Raw genomic sequence first — 22,166 nt, 5'->3', positions numbered from 1 at the left:
AATAAAAAAACAAAACTAACAAAACTAGATAAATAAGATTTGGTATTTTATATTTTTAACTTAAAAAATATATATTTAATATATTATATTTTTAATTTAAAAAATAATATGTTAAATATTATACCAGATGTACCATATAATAGCTTAGATATTAGTAATTTATTAGTTGACTCACAGAGTGTGACTACTTTTTATTAAAAATATAATATGTTCAATATTATTAGGTCATTTACAAGATGATGGTATTCATTTTATCAATAAAATTGATAACATTTTATAAGTCAATTAATAATATTAACGCATTATAAGTTTTATGTTTTTAAGTAAAAAGTTACGTACATCTCTAACCTATTATATTTTAAATTAGAATTAGTCAATTAATAATATTTGGCTTATCTAGTTAATACGGGAATTGATGAGCAGCTCCTGCGCCGTATTGAATGGATTATCTTCTGAAATACACACCGTCCGATTGTGAAATTGCAGTTTTCCATGTGCGGTTGCGCAGGAGGAGTCGAGCATTTCTGTTTTTCATATATTTCCGTGTGGATCCCTCTGCACAGAATGGGACAACATTGACTGGCCGCCCTGCACGCCGAGGTAAAGAGGACAACATTGACTGGCCGCCCTGCACGCCAAGGTAAAGAGGACAACATTGACTGGCCGCCCTGCACGCCTTGGTCGAACGACAACATCGACTGGCCGCTCTCAACATCAGTGCTCGTGATTTTGTTTGTTTACAGGTTGCAGACGGTGGCCAGCGTAGAAAAGCTGTCACTCACAAGATCAAACGAGTGCGTGAAGGCATGCGATTGACTGTTAAGAGTAATCGCAATCACAATCAGAATGGAAAGCCCATCTACCCATGCACGAGCTATACATGTAAAAACGCAGACCCAAAGAAGAAAAGCAAATTAAAATAAAAAGAGGGCCGAGAATTGCAGGAGAGCACATGCGGAATCACGGGACTCGCTTATCTATTCATTCCCTTTTATAAAATATTCATTCTTCTTCAGAATTGTTTAAGGTGCGAATATTTGTCGTTAAGTGACAGGAATTGATCGAATCCCGTGGCGTAGTAAACGGAAGTTGGACGGTTTGTTGGTTATCGATTCCCTAATCACGTTAATCCCACGAATTTCTTTCTAATATAATAAGCGGAGTTCGTGAAAAATAATTAATTGTGACAGGGAAAACTTTAAACAGAAAGCTACATTAACATGGAATTGGTTCTTCCCTTTATACTCAGCGAATTATCCGGGCGTCGTTTACATGGCAGAAAGGTTCGTTTACCTAATACCGCCAGTCGAACGACAACATCGAGTAGAATTACGTTGCATAGTCGGCGAGTTCGACGAAAACTACTTGGGAAGACGACCTTGAAGTTGCCGACGTAATTGAAAATGAATGCTATATATAACCTAAACATGTCAACGCAATTGCCGAAGCACTTCCACTAATCAAATTAGAATAGAGGCAAGCATTACGCAATCGCCTTGACAATGGTGATGAAGATGAAAGAGATAATTAGCAGTCTTTTACTTATCGTGTGTGTGTATGCTTACACCCCTATTAGCCATAAATTAATATTACAACCCTTATAAATCAAGGAGTTAAGATTAATTTTAGTATCGAATTTTGTATTAATTTTCCTTTGTCACCAACTTCTCATTCCGTAAAAATGTCCCGAGAGGAAAACCAGTGCAGCTATCTGAGGGTTTTATTATTAAGCAGTTCTTTTCTGATTACACTGGGTGTCAAACTGGCTAACCCGACAGAGATAAAAATTATTGTAGCAATACCTCTCTTTGGAAACAGGTATTTGGAAAGCCTGCTCCACAAAATCCCTCTCAATCTGAAGCTCAATGTCAGCCCTGGTAGCCTCTACGTCAGCCTGAAACCCTCTGTGTTAGCCTACTGAGGCTCTATGTAGCCTCTCTGGCTCTCTGTGTCACTCTTGCAGCCTCTGCGTGGATGACGTAGGCCCTTTTGGCTCTACTTAGTCTCTGCTACCTCTATGTTTCTCCCTTTGGCTCTGCATCTGCCTCTCTCTGCTTCTACACTAGTCTCTCAGCACTGTCTCTACCTCTCTTCCTTATATTCACTGCCTCTCACTACAACTGATCACTAATTCTATCTCTCTTAACAAACACTGTTATAGAGAATATAATGACTGATCACTCTGGTGTATTCTCCAAGTGACCCTCAAGCCTCCTCTTATACTTTTCTTGTTGAAAAATCAACAGCCGAGATTAAGTCCCTAATCAACGGCTAAGATTAGATCTGGCTTGATCCATGTCTTTTGGACCATTCTAACACAGTTTTATATTAATTCACATTAATATTTTAATTTCCCTAAGTTTAGACTTAGGGACTCCATTAAAAGTATTAATTATTTTAATATCTCCCTAACTTTTTAGAATATGCCCAAACTCTTTCTAGGTATTGGATATCTCATGTGCCCTAACCTCTCCACCAAATTTCGTGGCTAGAGCACATCCGATGCTACCCCAAATAAACATGATTGTCCAGGTTTGGGATAGTTTTGGTGGACATCTTATGTACTATTTGGAGGGTAGTCATAAGGTGTCTTTGGTGCCTTAAATCCAACATTTGAGGAGGACTTTAAATATGACTAGAGCACTAAAATTGTTGAAGCTTAGAGTTGATCCTTGATGGGATAAAGGAAGAAGCCAAGAGGGCTTATTATTGAGCCATAGTTCACTGTGTAGAGATGGACTTCTACAGTGAGAGTGGGCAACCTCCACTGCCCCTAAGAATTTTTTTTTTGTGGAGTAGAAGCGAGGCAAGTAGTGGGAAGGTTAAAGACCCTATGAGATGGCATCCTTGATGGACAAAGAAGTAGCTAGAGGGAAAACTATTTGGGCCAAAGATCAATGGCTTAAAGGAGTTACGTTCACTGATAGTGGTAGATTGTGGAGTTGGATATGCATGACTTCAGAGGGAGAAAACTTGAGTAGCAAGGCAAGAAGTGCTTAGAATAGAGAAGTGATGGACTCACATAACATGGTGGGAAAAAACAGGTCTTCAAAATAGGTTCTGCAAAAGAAATCAGGGAAGCCTTCTAGTTTAGAGGGAGCGACTAAAATAGCAGAGAACATTGTAATGTTGGAGATAGATCCGGGTGGACGAGGTTCTTCTAGGGACACATTCCTCGCTAAGACAGGGTGTTGAAAATTGGTGAGAAAATTAACTCCTTGATTTGTGCCTTAATTCAAGGAGTCAAAGTCGAGTTCCTTTTTGTGCTTGGTTGATTTCCTAAAATTTAGGAGTTTCCCTAAAAATTGGGAGTGCATGAGGCAATTAACTAATGTGTTGAAGTTGAAGGTCGAGTTTTGATCTTCTAGTGTGAGTTAAATTGGGCACTAAAGAATTAAGTGGAGTTAGCCTCCTAAATTATATCAGAACCTAGCTAACTAATTTTGTTGACTTTTATTAAATAGAAAAGCTCCAGTTCAATTCCTTAATTAGAAAAATCACTAATTTTAACCATTCAAATTGCATTTAAAAGAAGTAATGAAGGCACGAGTTTAATTATTGTTTTGGTGAGAACCAATTGGTGAGACCAAGTAATAGGAAGAATGCGTTTTTCTATGGAGATTGTGAGAGGAAGTGTGTGGAAGAGAAGCTTATGCATAGGTTGGTAGAGGACAAAAAATATCAACAATATTGCAAAGGTTTCATGCTTAAATCAAGCAGGAAAGAAAAGCGTGTCTTTCAAATTGAAACAATTTTATTTTGTAAGAGATCAATTGCTCAGTTTTTTCTATCAATACAATTATCAAACAAACAGAGGGTTTTCCTAGTTGGGTTCCCTAGACAATTTTGTGTTTTTGAATTTTGCCACTGTGCTTTTATTTTTGTTCCTATTCCATTGCATCTAGTAGATAAATTCAATGTTTATTTGAGAATAAAATTTTATTTCAGATTTCTCTTACCATATCTAAATATCACATATTTTCTATAGAGAAGCATGCCACTAAACCATTAATGTTATCTGCAAACAAGAAATTTAGGTATGTGTAATTTTAAGTGTAAGCGTAATTCATTGTGAGTTAGGTAAGAATAATTTTCAGCGCACTCTTCGAAAATTATTCGTTGTCTCTCTCATATATGGGTTACCCAGGTAGGTTTTCCAACATCTATCAGGTTTTTTTTCCCAACAACATTGTTTGGTATTATATTTCCATTTTTGGATTTGTGTTTATTGTTGCAGTAGCTGACAACAAGGTTTAATAAATATACAACAACCATATGGCTCACAGTGGTATGGTAGTTAGCATCCATGGCCTGTACTTTATGAATTTTGTTGTTCAAGAACATAATCTAAAGAGAATTTGCATTCCATCAAAACATTTTCATAGGGTTTGGAGCCCATCAGTGGTTTCTAATGGCGAGCATCAGGTCCTCAATGACAATTTGAAGAAAGATTTATCATCATGCATACATCCGATATCATCATCCAATGCTTCAATAAAAAGTATGCAGTTGGATAATCTTCCTAAGCAAAGGAACACCATTGTTGAATTTGATTTTAAAAAGTACATGATTTCCAAAGCAATGGAAATGAATGAGGCATGGATAAGGCTATCCCGCTTAGATATCCTGAGGAAATACATGAATCCATGAGGTGTTCTCTTCTAGAAGGAGGGAAGCGAGTTCTTCCTATTCTGTGAATTACTGCTTGTGAATTTGTGGGAGGGACGGAGGAGCTGACAATGCCAGCTGCTTGTGCAATGGAGATGATGCACATAATGTCTTTGATTCATGATGACCTGCCTTGCATAGACAACCATGATTTACATCGAGGTAAGCCTACAACCCATAAGGCCTTGGCTAGGCAAATCCAACCAATCAAAGAGGCTTGTTTTCATCTTATTTCATCCAACAATTTTTGACCACGTGTAAATTTAGACAGTGTTTGTGACTTCTGTGACTTCCCTGTCTATAGTAGCATCCTCTCCTAAAAACTCTGGTTCAAAGCTCTTTCCAGACAAAGCTCCTTCCAAGATATGAAGGCTTACCCCAACTAGGATTCACGCCCCCTTTTCAATCTGCCATGGTGGGATTCTAACTTGTCCACCATGTGTTCTTTAATCACATCCACACATTAATCTACCACTGGGTGAGGAGGGAAAACAAGAGGATTTCCTTCCATTTTAAGAAGTTGCAACTTTTCCAAGTGCTCAATGGAGTTAGAAAACACAGTTATTTGATAGTAATTTATGTTCAACTCGATTAGAGACGTGATAACCCCTATAGATTCTAGAAAATCCATGAGATAGTTAAAATTGATGTTGAGATCCAGATACTCGAGATTCATTATATTCTCAAGATATTTTTAAAGGCTTCCAAGCTTGTATATTATGTATAGTATTCATAAAAAATAGTATAAATGCACATTTTTCATTTGCTGATTAAAAATTAAATAGATAATGAAAAATTTGAATTATATATCTGTCAATATCAAGTTCATTCAATTATTATTATAAATATTATTGAAAAATACTAGTAACATCTTGAATTGAATTTATATTTTAAACGTTGGTAATGTATTTATCTTCTGCAAATTCATAAAGCATCTTGTACCTATTGAACTCTGTCTTCAATTAAATTTATGTCGAGATAAAAAAATAAGTGTGTAGATTGACAGACGAGAAGATCAAGATATTTTCAAAATCTTGCAACAACACAAGACAATGAAGTTACATATAGTTGATGATATCTTCAAATTTTGAAAATATGGAATGCTAAAGGGCTAATATTAATTATTTTAGACTGTTAGATTATAGAAATGTTCCTACAACCCTTTAAATTAAATTCCCATGTTTCTTGAACTTTGTAAACCCTATCCAAAACACCAACTAGGGACATATCACCCATCATTTTGATCAATTTTTCTCATAATCAATAAATAATGATGTACCTAAAACACTTAGGCACCAAGTTTTGGGTAGTTAGTCAAAAATGATTTCTTGCAAACATGATGTTGCCATATATATATATATATATATATATATATATATATATATATATATATATATATATATATATATATACATACATACATTAAGCAGGCAGGTTGAGGAAATGTCTCCTTCCATTTTTTATGTGATTGCTAACTTTCTTAGCACAACCAGGGAATTGCAATGAGACTCTCAACATTCTCTCGAAAGCACTACTTTCAAAATAGAAAATAAGATAATATGTAAGAACTATAAACAACATACAAACAATGATTGCATACTCTTACCTAACAAAACCGTGTATGATAAATTATAGAATTTGATAGAATTAACACACTGATTTATGAAATCATATGATTAATATTGAAGTGGGAATAAATGAATACTAATCTCACATGATTCTCACCTCTAGGTTTTTCCTTAATGTTGGGATTTTCTCTTCAGTTGTAATGGGTTGGACATTTCAAGCTCTCAACAAGTAAAAAGGTGTGTGTGCTTTGTTGGGACGGGGTCCCTTGGGTCAAATTTTGTTAAATATTGTAAAGTCTCCGCATTTTGAGGAGTGGAGTGCGAGTAGCGCAGGTCGATAGGAGTCAAAGGGGATTTAGGAAGGTCAAAGCCCCTTAGTTTGTTAAGGGTCAAGCTATTTTGAGACTTGCCCATGGTTCACGAACCATGGTATTGTAATGAAGAAAAATATGAAATGAAGTCATTGAAGAGTCATAAGATATCTCAATATAAGAAAGAATAATGCATGCATTGAGTCTATTTTTATCTATTCTATACTTGGGTGAAGGGAAAGGCTCTTGCAACTGTGTGCATGGAGACCTTGGTAAGTCCATAGCTGAGTGCACGGGCCCCTGCAGCTGTGTGCGCAGGGTTGGGAGGAACAATAATTGAAGATCTGAAGCATAATAAAGGCTTGTTTTGAAGAACTATCTGTGTATTTGTGTATAACTATTTTATCTCTGAATTTACTATATTTTTGATTTGTTGAATGCAACTAATTAGGAAAATTACTTAATAGATTCACGAAGACGTAGATATGTTTGTTTATATAATGTTATGCATGTTTAGCGCAATTGATGAAGGACATAAATCTGCTAACGGTTAGTACCTGTAAATTCTAGGTTTTAAGGGTTAGGGTTTGCGAAGGTCAAGATAAATCCCTAAGATCGGTAGAAACACATCACATAGTCCTTTGGATGCAGAAACCTAGTTCCAACATCCCCCAATACTACCTCGGGTGAGACTACAGCCTGCGCTATGCAGGTTGTTGTCGAAAGGGTCAGCAGTTTAGGGTTTTGTTGGTTAGTGCAACCAACTACAAACGTGGGTCCAAGCCCCCTCAAGACAACAAATGGTTCCATTGCTGGGATCGAGATCTATTTGAGGAATGTGTGATGTGGCATAAGTGGATATCGACTAAGAAGGAGATTTAGAAGTGGATAGATCAGAAGCCTCAAGAGTTCGCAACTCAAGAAAACAAGAATTCGCGCCTGTCGAAAGAAGAGTGGTAGCAGATATACTTGTATACAAAGGGACACAAAGTTTTACTCTTCTCTTTTCTGTGAAAATTATACAAATGGTTGGCTAAATTGGTGGATGGTCAACTTACTTGGAAGTTGGATAACCTTATTGTGTGGACTCTAGAGTTAGCGATGTGCCAGGAAGGGTCAGAAAACAAGGTTGCAAAGGTTATCGATTATTAGATTGATAGTATTTTGGGAAGATTTATTATTGAGTTCATGATTGATACGTGTGCCAGTTATAGCAAAAATGAACACCAATTTTTCAAAGGACCAAGAGGTAAGTATCTGAAGTCTCTAAAGCTTAGATTAAAATGCTATTATGTGAGAAACGGGTTATGCCACTAAATTTATGTTTAGACAAGACTCAACAGGAGCTACGCAAAATGGGAAACAGTTCAGAAAAGATCTAGATACAATTGTTGAGTAGAGACCTCTGTTAGGAGAATCCAAAAATGAAGATGAAAGTAGTAGTCCGAAGACGCCCAGAGGTGCGTTGCAACCAGTAGATCAGGGCACTATGGGAATACCACATCCATCCACTCCACCTCCGCCATCAGCTCCACCTCACACACCTACACCTCCACCTCTACCTCCACCTCTGCTATTTAGTATGGCGAACACTATGAAGATGCCTATATTCAGGGGTCTTGGGATAAAAGATCCTGATCAATTTTGGTTTGTAGCAGATGCTGTGTGGAAGTCACAATAGATAACGAATAAAGATATGAATAAAGTGTAGCTAGTAACAACATTGCAGGACAGGGCGATGAGTCGGTATATTATATTAAGTACAATACAATTCACCCAACTACATCATTGAAAGACACAAAATATGCACTAAACAATGAATTCAAAAAGCTGAATTCTCAGGTCCAATTTGTGACCGAGGTCAAAGAAATTAAGAAAAAGATGAATGAATTTGCCTGGGATTGTGATCAAAGGTTGAAAGGTCTACTACAACAGGCTAATCTACATATCTAAAATGAGAAACATAAGGATTGGTATATTACTTCGTTGTTACCTCATTTGAGGTTACCATTGTCACAACAAAAGGTTGGATCACAGGTTGATGTACTGAAAATTGCTATGAAGTTGGAGGCTTCACCTATTCAGGATACAAATCTAGGAGTGCAACAGATTCAGTCACAGTTGGCTAGCTTGCATATGGAGTTGTAGGATCTCAAAAAGGGGAAAGAGGTCCAAAATGAGACTCGTTATGAAGTATAGTGCTTAAAATGCAAGGTAAATGGTCATGACAAGGATCATTTCCTGGTATATCAGAACTATCTAATTTGGGGAGGTCCTATCCCCTTGAAGCCAGAAAATACTGCTGGATCGAGTAACAATGTAGTGCCATGGTGCGCTATCTTCCAAATAACAGGGAAACACTCAACAAACAACTACCATTTGTTGCAAAAGTTCATGAAGACGCACCAACAATTGTTCTGCAATTTCTGTAAGTTTGTAGGCCATGATGAGCACAATTACCGAATTTATGAGTTAGTGATGGAAACAACTCTAACATATAGAGTACAGGCTGAGACATGTCCTCAACGGGATCAATGCGCACCTACAATACGTGAAGGATTCCAAGGACATGGAAGAGAAAGAGAGGGAGGAGTTGGAAGAGGTCGCAGACAGATTATTCGTTACAATTGTGGGGAACCAGACCACTTTGCGTGAGATTGTCAGAACTAGACACACCCTTCTTGTTAGTATTGGTGACACTTTGACCACATTATAGAGGATTTCCCTGTATTCATTGCAAAGATGCAAGAGAAGAAAAACCAGTAGCCCACTCAGAACATCCAGATGATGAGGTCAGAACCACGCAAAGATGACCCTAGTGTTAATATAGTTATGTGAAGTGGTATAACTACTAGAGAAGATAAAGCGACAGGGAAACAACCAGAAAGGAATACATGGGTACGCAAAGCTACTAACAAAGATACTAAATTTTATTTGCATAAGGAAAAAGAAACATTTATGGAGGTGAAGAAGAACTTTGTGGATTCAGGATCTTCCACATCAAAGAATCAGAGTGCATGAACAACAAAGCCTGAAGAGGTCATTGCTGCACAAGAAACAAATCCTTCAGTATTGACATCCTTCTTACAAATCTGCATGAAGCTCTTAAGGGACCAGAAAGTGGTGGGGGGATTGTAAGAGTTAATAGACAACTACACTGGCAAGGGTAAGTCATTGCCTGAGCAATGCGTAGTGCATAAAGTAGGCAAAAGTAAGAAAATGATTGGTCGGGAGATGAGATTGACTGCATAAATCAGAGAATTTTGTTGAAAATGGCAACAAGAAATGCTAAAAATAGAAGTGCTAAAAATAGCACTGCGATAAATAGTAGTTTGGGTATTAGTGCTGGATTGAGCAACAGGGAATGAAAAATGGAAGTGCTAAAAATAGAAATTCTATTTTTAGTAGTTTAGTATGGATTCCTATTTTAGTTAGTCCCTGGACTAGAAATAGGAAGTAAAATTTGAATTTGATATTAACAGCAGTTTGTAAATTAATCAATTAATTCATCTTGAGTTAATTAGTTAAGGAAAAGAAAACTTGAAGTCTATGTAAGGACACGCAATAGTTTATCTATTAATGAGGAATTTATTCACTAGTTAAAGAGATAAGGATGAGTTGTAATATTGAGTTGTAATTAGTTGGCTCAATTAATTGAGTCAAGTCCGGTTATAATTGATTTAAACAATTTGTTTAAATTAAGTAAGTTCAGTTAGTTAATACATGCTAGCATATAACTACTGTACTTCAGATAACTGAAGATTCTCTCATGAATAACTCATGCATGTCAATTCAGACAGAGACCCAGTTGAGATCAGAGAAGGGATAGTGTACTATCAGTTGGATGAATATTTTTCCTATAAAGGAAGCTCATCCATGATGAGGATTTATCTTCTTCAGGAATGTTCAGTTGGATCAGAGGTTGGTGAGTGTGTGAAGAGGCCAATTCACACAAGTGGCTGCACTGGACCCCAATTAGAATTGCGCAAAGAAATAGGAGGATTGGAGGGCAGACCAGAGGTTAGATAGAGGCCTTTAACTGTCTATGAGTAGCATAGGTATTGCAGAGAGAGCAGGATAGATTTTGAAATGATTCTTTTTGTAATATTGGTTATATTCCCACTTGTATGATAATACAGAGATGGGGTTTTAGGCTATTGCTTTCCCCTGGTTATATCTTCTGTGTTATGTGCGATTTATTTTTCCATATCAGTTATATGTGTTCTTATATCAGTTTGGGTATCAGTGTTGGATTGAGCAACAGGGAATGAAAAATGGAAGTTCTAAAAATAGAATTACTATTTTTAGCAGTTCAGTATGGATTCCTATTTTAATCAGTCCCTGGACTAGAAATAGGAAGTAAAATTCGAATTTGATATTAACAACAGTTTGTAAATTAATTAATTCATTCATATTGAGTTAATTAGTTAAGGAAAAACAAATTTGAAGTCTATGTGAGGACATGCAACAATTTATCTATTAATTAAGGAATTTATTCACTAGTTAAATAGATAAGGATGAGTTGTAATTAGTTGGCTTAGTTAACTGAGTAAATTCCAGTTATAATTGATTTAAACAGTTTGTTTAAATTAAGTAAGTTCAGTTAGTTATTGCATGCTAGCACATAACTACTGTACTTCAGATAACTGAAGATTCTCTCATGAATAACTCATGCATGTCAGTTCAGACAGAGACCTAGTTGAGATTAGAGAAGGGATAGTGTACTATCAGTTGGATGAATATTTTTCCTAAAAAGGAAGCTCATCCATGATGAGGATTTATCTCCTTCAGGACTATGCAGTTGGATCAGAGGTTGGTGAGTGTGTGAAGAGGCCAATTCACACAAGTGGCTGCACTGGACCCCAATCAGAATTGCACAGCGAAATAGGAGGATTGGAGGGTATACCAGAGGTTAGATAGAGGCCTTTGGCTGTCTATGAGCAGCAGAGGTATTGTAGAGAGAGCAAGATAGCTTTTGAGCTGATTCTTTTTGTAATACTGTTTATATTTCCACTTGTATGATAATACAGAAATGGGGTTTTAGGCTAGTGCTTTCCCCTGGTTATATCATCTGTGTTATGTGTGATTGATTTCTCCATATCAGTTATATGTGTTCTTATTGATGTTGCTCATGTTCGATTAAGCTTTCGCTAAATTGGTTTTAGAAGTAGATCAAGTATTTTGCTTTAGTCTATTGCATTATCAGGTGATCTACAGATGGGAATTTCTACAAATTTGAAATGGACTAAGTGATCCTAGGTTTGGGATTTTTTGCGAATGTTTTGCCTAAACAAAACCGGGAAAGAATGGGAAAGGCGGTGCTATAGTGATCCCCAATTCAACTGCGAATGAATAACCAACATAAGATTATTCCTATGGGACACTTACATGGAGTAATTGTAGACATTGAAGGAGTGCGCGCTATAGTTGATTTTGAGGTAATCGAAATAGTGGATGATAATAATCCCTACCCGGCGCTGTTTGGAATTGATTGGGTGTTTGATATGAATGTGATCATCAACCTGAAGAAGCACAACATGATGTTTGAAAAGAAGGAACTAAGAGTCATTGTTCCATTGGATCTAGTAGAAGGTGCGTGGTATACTAAACCAATCCGAGATTACTATGAGGAGGATGATATTGAGTAGATCTATAATATTACTGTGCGGAATGAGGATTGGATCAATCCTACGATGGATGGAAGAATTAATTGGGAGAAGGAAAACTCCTACAACTCGGATTCAGATGAGGAGCTCGAGCATTGGTAGAATAGATTACATGAAGTGTCAACATTGTGATGTAACATACTTACGAGATCACTTCAGTGTATATCCAGTGAGGTACGCAATTTACCATATTATGATGGCTTAGAAGATGTAAATTTGTTTCTTGATAAATTTGAAAGGGATGTATCGAAGGAGCATCAGTTCCAGGCACTAGACATAATGCTGAGAGCTACGCCTACCCGATGGTGGGGTACACATAAGAACAAATTTACAGACTGGAAGGAGTACCGAAGGATGATGTAGCTGTGGTTTAGTATTGAAAATACCCACATTTATGAAAATTATACACGGATGGATGATCTGCATGAGCATCTCGCTCGTTGGACAAAAGAATGGAAAGAGGAACCACAACCCGCATGGGTACATATATTCTACCATACCTTAGATACTATTCCAATGAATTGGTATTTAGAAATAGAGTTGCAACTTGGAACCAGGAAGTGGGACATTCTGAAGGAAAGCTTCCTACTAACATTTATTTTTGAGGACAGATTCAAATGTATTGATGAAGCATTACAGGAGATCAAGGCTGCAATATCTAGAATTCCTGTAGGGTCTATCTCATGGGTACAACCTGACTAGAGTACGCAACTGTGCCATGCTCTGGAGTGTTACAATGTTACCATAGAAGAAGGCAAGAAAGACCCCATAAATATTAGTATCTCTGAGTTAGAGGGACAACGTGAAGTCACTGGGCCTAAGGTGGAAGTTCCTGACATTTCAAAACCATTGAAGGCCAAGCAAGTGAACATTAGGTCGGAAGTACAACTAAGGTTCAGAAATATAGGAGATTACTAGGATGATGACACAGTTGACAAGGTTGTGAAGTTAATCTGTTAATATCATGACTTGTTTCCAACAAATTTCTATGATATAAAGGGTAAAAATCATGTTTCAAGTCTTTGCCTAATGCTGGATACATGTAGGAAGTACCAGATCTCCCTAAATTTGAAGAAGTGTATATTTTGTGTACCCTATGGGATAATTTTGTGCCTCATTGTTTGTAAGCAAGGGTTGATGGTGGACCCTGATAAAATTGCAGTGATTGTCAATTTAGAGGCCAAAAGGAATGTAAAGTAGTTGCGTGCTACATTGGGCTATATAGGGCACTATAGAAATTTTATTAAGGCATATGTGCAGATCACTGCGCCCATAGATAAATTATTGAAGAAATATGCAACATTTTGTTGGGATGATGATTTCTAGAAAAGCTTAGATGTTTTTAAGGAAAATATGGTTACAACACTAATGAGCCCCAAAAATGGATAACTTATTGGGCTCATTTTTCCTGTTATTCTCCATAAATCCACCATTCTTCATAGTTTATGCATGCTTTTGAGTATATTTATGTTAATTGGATGAATGTGAATAGTCACTTGACCATGAAGGCTAATACGTGTTTATTGCAGATTTTTGGACAACTTTTGGACCAAGTTCAAGCATTTATGATCCATTTGACAGCCGAATACGAGGGAACAAGGCTGAGGATTCATAGGAAGGGTCTCCTGCACTAAATGGCCCTTCCTCGAGTTCTCCACCATCAGCTCAGAGTTCAATAGCCCACCAAAGTTGATTTCCAAGGGCAACCGAGCAGCTTTTGTGAAGTGGTTGAGTACTTGCAATTTTGAGCAGCCAAGCCCCTTGAATTAAGGAGGATTGTTGGAGGTCCTCGTAGTGCATAAGTAGGAAGGCTTCTAGCCTTCGTAGTTTACTTTTTGAACATTTTGTATTTTTCACTTTAGTGCTGCTTTGCCTTTCAGCTCGTTTTGGAGCTTCTGCTGTAAAACATTTTTTTGTGACATGGTTATTTTCTGAGTAATGGAAATCAGTTTCAGTTTGCATCAGCTCTGAGCTTCTTCTTAGGAGCCTGTAGCTCTTGGGGTTGGGCCCAACCCAAGTGCCAGGTCTTCCTCTGTGTACTGTTATATGTTTTTGTTGTCTTCATAAAATAATTTCTGCTAGTAGATTAAAATCTTGCTTGGTTACCTAGGTCATTTTTGATGATTAAAAAAGATTTTCATGTTTCAAAGTGATTTGATAGGTTGGTAACAAGAAAGATCTTTGAAAAAGGCCATCAAGCAACCCTGGATCTCACCTCTCCCTCCTTGGGACCATGAGCTGAGACCAAGGTGTCCTTGCTGCCCCAAAAACATTGTTCTTGCTTCTTCATGCAATTGCTAGTGTTAGTTTCTCAGTTGCAAAAGTTGATACCAGATGCGATTACATGCTTAGATCCATTCTTGCTTGGTTTTCATAGTTATTTTACATGATTTTCTACCAATGAATTTCTGTTCATCATGGTTGCTAGTTCCTAGGTCAAAGTAGGTTAGAATAGTTAGATATTTGGTTTGCATGGTCTTTGTTTGGTTAGTTTCAAGAAATAGTGTGCAGAACACTTGTGATACCTCCCTGCCTATCCTTCCTCCATCATTGCAACCTACTCCATCCCCTAACTCAGATTCTTGCCCTTCATTTGCCACATTTTCTCACTTTGACCTAATTTCCATATTTTTGTGCAACATTGCTTTATCCATCCTTGAACAAATCCAACCATCCTCATCACTTCTCAGCTTCATTTACCAGGTCTTAGACCCCTCCACATCCTCATCCAACCTCCATCTCCACTTTTCCACCTTTCTTCCACCATCAACCCTTCAAAATCCCCTTTCGAAACATCCTGTAGAACATCTTGTAGAACCCCTGCAGACTTCCTGTAGAAGATCACATGAGCAATTTAAGTCTGAACACTATAAAACTCTCTGGAAGGGTTTTAGGGACCTCTTAGGCACTCTTCTTACCTTCCCAACCTCCTGCAAGTGCCTACCCCATTTCCTTTCGCCAATCAACCTTTGCACAGTTAAAAGCAGTTAAAGCTCATGCACATATGATTTTTACAAAATTACTCAAAAAGACAAAAAGATGTTCCTTTTCAAATTTGACTGTAGAGGTAACTTAGACACATGCAATTTACCTCCCCAAGAGTCAATGGCATCCATTTCTGTAGTTTCATCCTCCTTTTTTTCACCAGTAGGGGTAGTCAGTAAAATTAGGGTTTGGTAGGGTTTGCGTTTCCTTTCAACTTTTAGCCTCTTTCTGCAAGTAGATTAGCTTCCTTTGAGTTATCTTCGTCCATCACAGTTAAAAGCTTATTCTAAGAGCTCATAGAAGTTGGCTTAAGCTCCTAGCGGACTTGTGCCAGCTGATCCAGTGACAGCCTGTGGCAAGAGCTAGTACTTGTGCATATAGCACCGTTTCTTCCAAGTTTGTTACGAACTAATGTGGAGGTTTGCCGTTACACCAAAACCCGCAGGTGGTGGTAAACATTACAAGCCAGTAACTAGGATCCCCAGGGTGGAAATTACGGATTCTATAGAGGTGCGGTGATTCTTCCAACACCCCCCCTCAAACGCAACTCGGGGGAATCGAACCTGGGTCCAAGCTCTGATACCATATGGAGGTTTGCCATTACACCAAAACCCACAGGTGGTGGTAAACATTACAAGCCAGTAACTAGGATCCCCAGGGTGGAAATTACAGATTCTATAGAGGTGCGGTGATTCTTCCAACAACTACCGGGTTGATAAAAGTAAAGAAGGGAGTCCCAGGAGTTGTAGCATTTTTGCTGCAATACTGGAGCCCACCAAACACCTATTCTAGTGTTTTGTGATTCGAAGAAATAATTCCATGTACATGTGGATGCATCCTGCATAACGCTAGGCGCATTTTTAACCCAACCAATCGAAGGAGATATCAACCATCTGATTGCAATTGCAGGAATAAATATTTCTAAGGGAGAGAAGAATTATTCAACCATGAAGTGTGAAGGGTTGGTGATGATATATGTGCTCCAGATATTCTAGCATTATCTGTTGGGTGCGCACTTCAAAATGTATACAAGCCTTTCAACTTTGAAGTACCTGGTCAACAAGCCTATGTTGTGGGGGGGGGGATTTGTAGGTGGTTACGACACAAAAGAAGAAGGAATTGGTGGTCAGGGCTACAGATTTCTCCGTAATTACAGGGCACTTATATAAAATGGGCTTCGATGAAGTTCTGCAATGTACTGGATTATGAAAGACAAAGTACCATCACTGAAGCACATGGAGGAGTTGCTGGAGGAAATTATACTGGAAGAGCGACTGTGCAGAAGATCCTACATGATGGGCTATGGTTGCCAACTATGCACAAAGATTCCAAGGAGGACTGTAGGATATACAATGCTTATCAAAGGACCGGGAAGTCATCGCGAAGCGATGAATTGCCTCTAAACCCACAAGTCTCGTTACATGCATTCGATAAACAGGAAATAGATTTTGTGGGACCTATCCAGCCACCAGGAAAGAAAACAGGAGAATGCTATATTATCACGATGACATAATACTTGACCATGTGGGCTGAGGCCAACTTGTGAAGGATTGCAGCGTGGCTACAATTGCGAAGTTTGTATTTGAGTACATTTTGTCTAGGTTTTCTTGTCCTAATATTTTATGAGAGATAGGGGTTTGCAGGTCCTGATTGAAATGATTGATGCTTTTCTTGAAGAATTCCAGATGTATCATCAGAAAAGTACACCATATCATCCTCAAGCAAATGAAACAGTGAATCCTTTAATAAGATCCTCGAGAATGCTTTGGCGAAGATCTATAATGAAAATAGGAATAATTGAGATGTGTGCATACCAGCGGTTCTTTGGGCATACAGAACTACCTGTAAGAATTTGACTGGAAAAACACCATTTAGGTTTCTTTATGGACAAGAAGTAGTGATACGAATGGAATAAATAGTTCCCAGTTTGAGGATTGTTGCAATCATAGAGACGGAAGATTGGGACATAATGGAAGAATGCCTCACACTAATACTTGATTTAGAAGAACATTACTTCTTGGCAGGATTTCATCAGTAGGTTCAGAAGGCTCGAGAAAAAGCATGGCATGATTTCCAAATTAAGAAACACACCTTTAAAAATGGAGATTTAGTGTTGATGTATGATAGAAAGTTTACTAAGTTTCCAGGAAAGTTTCAGATGCATTGGTTGGGACCAAACATCATAAAGGATATTACGTACGGGGAGTAGTTTAGCTCGTGAAGCTAAATGGGGAGCTATTTTTGGGAAGAATCAATCGGAGCCAATTAAAGTTGTACAGGGGCGATCCGCCCCTCCGCGATGTGTAGAATTCCTACAGAAACTCCGATAGATCTAGAATTCTAGTTAAACTAAACATAAGTAATTTGCTGATATTCAAGAGAGGAGAGAAAGAATTTGCTCCATAAAATCAATGTATTAAATTAATGAACAATAGTAATACATGAGCAACCAAACCTCTAATCCCAAATGGAGGTGGTTATATAGAAATTTCCCAATCTAGAAAACTAGGAAACAACTAGTAAAAAACTAGAAAAGGCTAAGAAAAGCTAATGGGAGGCCTAAAATAGCAACAATGACTCAAGAAAACCTATGCCAAATATAATCCATGAGGAAAGCATGAGGAGGGGCGCATTTCCCAAGGAAGGCAACTTTAAAACATGCTAAAATGGTCCGGGGGACCAAATCCCTTGATTTAAGGGGGAATCTTCATGTGGGGCACCAATCCTCAAATAACTCAGGTGGATGAGGTGTGGTTAGGTGTGAACATGCACTTAGATGTATAAATGGTTTAGGAAAGTGGTTGAACCAATATTTCCATAATATTAAGCCTTTAAATGCAAAAAACAAGGGAAAGTTGGTCCATCGAGTTAGTTTACTGAAAACCAAGTGTGAACATGATTTTTAGTGCATGTGGTTCAGTCAAGGATACTTAGGCTAAAAAATAAATGTAGATGTTAGGATTATATTCCAACACCCCCCTTCATCCTAACTCACTTATCTAAACTGAGTCCCGACCAATATGCCATGTTAGGTACTCAGGTACAATAAATAAAAGATCCTCATAAAATGAAGAAAGAGGGAACTCAACCACCCGCCCCGCCCCCCAACAAAAAAAAGGAGGAAAAAAGGGATAAGTGGCCAGAAGGGCCTACTCAATTATCTCCACCACTCCAAGCATAGCTCTCAGTTTTGAAAATTTCTTTTCAGTGAAAGACTTGGTGAAGATGTTTGCAACCTGTTGCTCAGTGGGGCACTACTGCAGTGATATGACTCGGTCACGGATCAACTCGCGGATGTAATGCATGTGAATCTCAATGTGATTGGTCCTCTGCCTCTGAACTGGATCAATCAATATATAAATGGAACCATTATTGTCAGAAAATATGACAGTTGGAAGTGGATACTAAATACCAAACTTAGAGAGAAGCCCCTGCAACCAAACAGCCTATGTAGCTACATTCATTACACCTCCATACTCTGCCTTGGCTGTAGATAAAGTAATCATAGATTGCTTCTTGCTAGAATAGAAAAAAGGCCCTGAACCAAAGCTAAAAACATAACTAGAGGTGGACTTGAGGTCTGTACCATCTCCAGCCCAATCAGAATCTGTGTACCCAATCAATGAAAGTGGGCAATTTGCAGCATAAAAGATACCAAAACTGGAAGTACCTTTCACATATCTAAAGATTCTCTTTACAACTTTCTAGTGAAGTTCATGGCACTCCTGCATATATCTAGAACAAACTCTCACTATAAAAGATATATTAGTTCAGGTGTGAGAAAGATACAACAAACTCTCAACCAACTGTCGATATAGTGTACTGTCCACCAAAGATGTAGTACCCGCATCCTCAAATCTGATCCCCAAAAGAAAGTGAGATGTTGTTGGCTTGCATTATGTCATATCAAAGTGGACAAGTAGATCTGATGCATACCTAGACTATGCCATATTTATCCTCGAAGTAGACTGAGAATATTCAAGACCAAGAAAGTAGTGCAACAGTCCCAAATCTATCATGGAAAATCAATCGTGCAATGCTGATTTTGTTGAATTAATAGCTGAGGTAAGGTTCCCTGTCATCAGAAAATCATCTACATAAAGCACTATCAGGAAAAAGGAATCATCATGTTGTAGAAAATAAACATTCAGATCAGATTTTCATCGAATGAATCCAATGGAAAGCGGGAAAGAATCCATCTTTGCATACCAGGCTCTGGGAGCCTCTTTTAGGCCATAAAAATATTTCTTTAATCTGCAAAGAGGGAAGAGTTCTGAATGTATTCCTATGGCTGCTCCATATGTATCCCCTCCTTGATATCTCCATGAAGAAATTCACTCTTCACATCCATGTGATGAACTTCCCACCCACGAGAAGTAGCAATGGCTAAAACTAGTCGAATGGAGTCCATTTTTGCAATAGGTGCAAATGTCTATGTGTTGTCTATGCCATGTACCTGTGAGAATCCTTTTGAAACAAGTCGAGCTTTGTACTTGCTGATCTCACCATCTACAACAATCTTTTTTTGATAGACCCATCGGCATCGAACAAGCTTTCTTCCTTTCGGAAGTGGAACCAAGTCCCATGTGTTGTTTTCCATGAGAGCAGAGTACTCTTCATCCATGGCAGCCTCCCAAAGTGGGTTTCCAACAGCCTCAGAGTGTGACTGTGGATCTTAACCAAGTTTCATATAGAAATTTATGGGAAGCAATGGTTCGGTGGCAGCTAGGGCTTGTGGAGCCCCAAAAAACTGTGATCTAGTCCTTCTCGCATCCGCACGATCACCGACTAGTTCACCCGCATCTTGCATGGTTTTCTCTACCCAAGTTGGCAGCTGAGTTGGAGCAGCCATGACCTGATCATCATTCTCTGAATTAGGCCCAAGAGTCTTCTGTAATGGTTGCTCTGAAGTTCTCGAATAAGTTTCGGACTCCTCATTAGTGGCAACAAGCGGTTCCTCAGCAGGGTCTGCTGAAAAATCATGCAGCGATTCTTCTTCAAACTTCACACTTCGAGCTACAAGGAACTTTTCAATGTGAGATTCCAAAAAAATATATCCTTTGACAATGTCAAGATATCCAACAAAGATACATTCAACACTTTGAGGCTCCAAAGCCTTCCTCTTATCTATCGGAATGTGAGCCCATGCTCGTGAACCAAAAATACGAAAGTGTGACACTTTCGGTTTCTTACCGGTCCAACATTCAAATGGAGTGGTGCATTTGAGTGCTTTGTGAGGAATGTAGTTTTGAATGTATGCTACACAATTAATAGCTTCAGCCCATAGCTTAGGAGCTAATGATTTGGACTGTAGCATACAATTGGCCATCTCTTTTAACAACCATTTTTTCGTCTCTGTGACACCATTCTGCTGTGGTGTATTTGGCACTTTGTGTTGTAGCTGTATACCTGCATCAATAGAAAGTTGTTTCACATATTTGTTGACATACTCCCCCCCATTATTAGTATGGAGTATCTTAATCTTACACCCAGACTCATTCTCAGCAAGTGCTTTAAATTCTATAAGGCATTCAAATACTTCTGATTTTAATTTCAGAAAAAATACCTAGGTAAAGCGAGAGAAATCATCTATGAAGGTGAGTACATATCGAGCCTTACTGATTGAAGGCTACAAGAATGGGCCCGTGATGTTACTGTGAATCAGCCCAAGAGGTGAAGAAGCTCTCTGTGCCTTCCCTTTATCAAACTTTTGGTCCGGATTCTTGCTAAGAATGCATCCCTGATATACACCGCTTGTGAATTTAATAGCGAGCAATCCTTCTACCATGTTTTCCTTGCTGAGTTGATGCAAGTACTTATAGTTTAGATGACCAAATATTTCATGCCATAACCTGCTCATATCATTAGATTGTGACAGAAATACAGTGATAATAGATTTAGGAACAAAGTGGGAGAATAAATACAAACAAGAACCATGATTTGCAATTCCATGTGCAAGTTGTGAGCCCCCTTCAAGGTCTACAATTCCTTCTCCGCACACCTTTGCGGGTGTGGCATCTCCCAAGTAAATTTGGGATCTAGTGCTTACTTTGATGGAGGAAAATTCATATTTTGATGAAGTCATATGGTTCAATGCACCTAAATCAAGGATCCAAGCTGATGGAATGGATGTGACAGCCATTAAAGCATGACCATCTCGTTCTCTCCCTCTCCCATCTCCCATTCTGTTATCATCCTTCTTCTTTGCATTATCGGGCACTGTGAGATTGTGTTGCTGCAATTGCTTAGCCATCTCATCGATTGTTTTCCTCATGAAATTTTCTTCAAGATGAAAACCTTTGGAACAATAGTTGCAAACTATTCTTTCCTTCTTCTTCTTACCCTTAGGCAAAGAAGAGATCTTTGAAGATTGTACGGGTCTCTCCTTCTTCGATTCATTAAATTTGCCCTTTCCTTTTTGCTTGTCTCTTCCACTGCTCTTTGGAGCATCAATAGCCGCAAGTGCTTGGTTCTTTGAATGCTTTATGGCACCCATTTGGACTAACTTAGCTTGCGCTTGAGTCAATGTTGCAATGAACTCATTTAATGGAGGCATTTTCCATTTTTCCTAAGTCAATTTAGATGCTTGAAAAGACGATACAAATACAAAATATTCAAGGCCTAATTTCGAGAGAATCGAAAGGATGAGTTGATCTTCCTCTTTCTTGAATCCACATGTATCAAGTTCAATGAGAAGGGATTTAAACTTGGTGAAGTATTATTGCAGGTTTCTTAAATGAGTTGGACTGAGGGATATGAGTTCATTCTCTAGTTGATGCACTCTCATTTCATCCTGCTTGTCGAATAGTCCTTCCAATGTGGTCCAGACCACATCAGGAGTAGTGGATCCACTGACATGAAAGAGGAGTTCTCTAGAAATTGATAGGCATATCATCCCAATTGCTTCATATAATTTATTTAAATACTTGATCTTCTCCACTACAGAAGTTGGTTCAGTCTCCGTTCCC

The sequence above is a fragment of the Pinus tabuliformis genome, chromosome 2_1 (assembly GCF_031772625.1).
Source record: "Pinus tabuliformis cultivar Carrire ecotype Pingquan chromosome 2_1, CPIR1, whole genome shotgun sequence".
Lineage (NCBI taxonomy): Eukaryota > Viridiplantae > Streptophyta > Pinopsida > Pinales > Pinaceae > Pinus > Pinus tabuliformis.
This window is presented reverse-complemented; position numbering follows the sequence as displayed.